This window comes from Chlorocebus sabaeus, chromosome 7 (genome assembly GCF_047675955.1).
Source record: "Chlorocebus sabaeus isolate Y175 chromosome 7, mChlSab1.0.hap1, whole genome shotgun sequence".
NCBI classification, from domain to species: Eukaryota; Metazoa; Chordata; class Mammalia; order Primates; family Cercopithecidae; genus Chlorocebus; species Chlorocebus sabaeus.
The window spans coordinates 97,801,240-97,804,865 of record NC_132910.1 but is presented as its reverse complement, the minus strand read 5'-3'; the positions used below and the strand labels follow the sequence as shown (position 1 = coordinate 97,804,865).

At 39.5% G+C, this 3,626-nt stretch overlaps 1 pseudogene; it reads right to left on the bottom strand.

The window, feature by feature from the left end:
• Positions 1-457: 457 nt before the first annotated feature.
• Positions 458-1,393, bottom strand: LOC103236345 (uncharacterized; annotated as a pseudogene).
• Between the last annotated feature and the right edge of the window lie 2,233 nt (positions 1,394-3,626).

The following is a 3,626-nucleotide window of genomic DNA, read 5'->3' as shown; positions in this document are numbered from 1 at the left end:
AGCAGGTTTGGCTCCCAGGAGAGAATCATCAAATCATAAGACTTATATGTGATCCCTTACATTAGAGTGAACAGTGCATTGTCTTTCCTAGTCCCTATCACCATAGAAAAGAACGAGCATGTGTAATAGGTCAGCTTATGTCAATATATTTACAATAGCATACAGGAATATAGGAAGACAACAGGAAGCTACATTATGCTGAATCTGGTCCTGCCAGAGACCACTCCAAACAGCATTTAGTCAAAAGTCCTTGAGATAGCCATCCTGGAATGTTAGAAGCTAGTCACTGTACTAAGTAAGAAGTACAGATTTTGGACTCCATTGTTTCAGAATAAAGCAAAAGGGACAGATGACTTGTCTGAAGAGGACTGCCATTGCATTCTAAATTCCATTAGGAAAGGATAATATGAGCCCTGCTGTGGAGAAAGTGAGTCAAGTTGGTAGAGAAACAAAGATCCTAATTGTATTCTTTCTTTTATACACAGCGCTAGTAATGCCACTCTTTGATCCTAACCACATTCTGACCTTCAGCAAAATTCCATCTTAACAGAAAAGGACCACAAATTCTCACCCTTCAGCAGGCAGATTAAAAGACTGTGGACACTGAGCATCACATTACTTTCATGGGGGACAAAGGCAAATGCTGTTCTGCACACGACACTCACAGGCTCACTGTCTCCATCCCTCTCATCAGTGCTTCGGCACTGAGCCTGGTCAGAATGGTAACACGTGGGAGAAGCAAAAGGGCTTCTCTCTCTTCCCTCTGCAAATACATGCATAGGAAGCATTACGTGTGTTCTACCTAAGCAGGCTCCTTGGGACTGTAAACAAGTCTAGGATGTTGGAAATTAGAATCTTACTTATTCATACAATATATTGAGTGCTTGTCAGCTGATAGGACCCATGGCAGGTGCTGGGAACAGAGGGATGTGCAAGATGGATGTGGCCTCTGTCTTTATAGGACTTACAGCCAACTGGGGGTCATAGCACACAAACAATTACACAAGTAAGTATTAAAGTATAATTATGTGAATTGATGAATATAGAAGAAGTAAAATTTATGGAGAGCACAAACCACATAGTGGCATGGCCTAGGCTGGGAGTCAGGAAATCTTGTCTAAGGAAAACTGTTTATGCTGAGACAGAAAGTATGAATATTGGTTAGCCAGATGAAGAATAGGGAAGAGTGTTTTAGTTTTGGGGCAGAACAAACATGAAGTCCCTGGGATGGGAAAGCATTTGCACATGTGAGGAGAAAAATGAAGATCAGCACAGTTGAACATAAAGATGACATTTGCAAGGGCAAGATGGTGTAATTCCTTGCGGTAATGTATCCCTTGTGCAATGGGAAACTGTTGAAAAGTCTAAATAGAGATAGTGTGGTGTTATTTTTAAAAGTTCATTTTGGACGTCATGAAAACGAGAGAGATCAAAGGTGGAGGTGGGAAAAGGGGCTAAGAGACTACTGTAACAATGCAAGTGAAGAGATGTTGATGACTTGGACTAGGCTGGGTGATGTGAATGGAGAGAGACATATGCACATATGTTAATTGCCTTTTCCTGAAGCCCTACCTGGGCCTTGTCCTTTTTCACAGCTAATTAGGCCAAAGCATTTAAATCATATCTTACTTTCTGGGAAAGAATTGCTTCCATTTCTGTAAATGGGCACAGCAGTACTTATATTGTCAAGAATAATGCTTAGTTCAGCCAGTCACCATCAGGAAGATCCTAACAATGTAAGGCTAATTCGTGTACTGGATGATTCTGGATTAAAAGTGAAGCTATAGTACTTCTACCCCTTGATAAGCTGTCCTCTATACAGGGTACATTGAGATAGCTGGTTGCAAGTAATTAATAAGATTACAACTGTAATTTAATATGATTAAGTGAGGCACCAAGGTGTACCATAAATAATTTAAACTGTCAGAATTGTAAATGAACAATCTGCGTTTTATTTAGACCAACAATCTTTCCTTATCCGGGTAACTGACAATGGCTACTTCATGTCTTAATCCATTTGTTTCCTGTCTCTTTATCCTTGCCCACTCTTCTCTGTTGGGCTTTCTATTGTCTGGTGGAATCCTCTGTGTTTCACCACTTTCTTGTCATGCCAATTCCCCTGCTCTCTGCTTTTGCCTTGTATTTCCTCCCCTTTTCCTGTTTACTTGGGTAGTTCTCTCTTTTTCTCTCCTATTTTCTTTGACCTGTCACTTCCCTTCTGCTGCCACACACTACGCTGATTTCTTGCCCTCTCCTTCAGTTAGTTCTTTGCTTTTTTTTCTGTTCTGCTCCCACTGAAGGTTTCTCTTAGGAAAATCTTCTACTTTTCATAGGACAGAGGGAAGTTCAATCCCCAACTCAGTAATGAAGCCCGTGTCTCTACTAAAGTCAGGAGAAGAAGCTGATTGGATGAGCCAGAGAGCTCTTGCCCTACTTCTGGGAAACAAAAACATGTGCTATTACAAGGGATTTATCAAGGTTCTATCAGCACCGGATCTTTTTTTTCCAAGACGTGAGCTTTGAGACCAAGTTCTACCCCTAAAGCTTACTCTAGTAACAAACGTAGACATTTGTTACTAGACAGAGGTAAACAGCATGTATTGTATATACTAATATCATCACACACACATCAAATTGTGAAACAATCACACAGTCACATCAGATCAGTGGTCATCAAATTTTAGAACTGGAAGAAACATTAGACAAATTTAAATAGCATGTTAATTGGAAAGAGTAATTAGGCATCACCTACTAAGAAAAGACCTTATGGCAGTGAAATTGAGGACCGGTTCACTTTCATGAGATGAAGAGAAATGAACAACTTGAAGGAAATGGAGAATGGCTTAGCCATCCATGAGGCCTGTGGGAAGAAGATATCAGGGGCAAAGGCCATCAGCATGAGGCACAACAAAGAATACAAGTGACGCCCACTTTGTATCTAGGCATATGGGAGTGCTGGACCAAGTGTGTGCAGCTGTGACATCAAACACTATGTTCACCCACTCATGAACTTCAGCAGCCAAATCCCAAAAGTCATGGAAAAAGGATGATGAGGACCTGAAGTCATTTATGCATTCATTCATTCATTGAATAAATAATTTTTAAGCCCTTACTATGTGCTAAGCCCTCTTCTTGCAATGAGAATATAGTAGTAAACAAAACAAAGTCTTTGTTGTTAAGAAGTTTACTTTCTTATGCAGGAGACAGATAATAAACCCCAAACAAATAAATGTACTACAACTACTACTACTACTAATGATTGACACTTAAATCATGCTTACAATTGGCTAAAGATTCTTCTCATTGTTTTACATGCATCAACTCCCTTGATACAACCCTCTTTTAAGATAGGTATCATTATAATTCTGATTTTACAGATGAGGCACAAACAAGTGAAGTGCCTTGCTTAAGGTCACATGACCCTAAGTGACAGAGTTATATAATGTCAGTGATAAATATCATGAAGAAAAATAAAGGTCAAGACATGCTGTCTACAGATCTAGCCAATGGAAGTAGTATCATTTAGAGTAACAACAGAATCTTTGGAATCTGAAATCTTAGATCAGTGTGCTACATCCAAGCTCTCTGATGTTAAATAAATTACATCATTTATTTTGGGTCTCAGA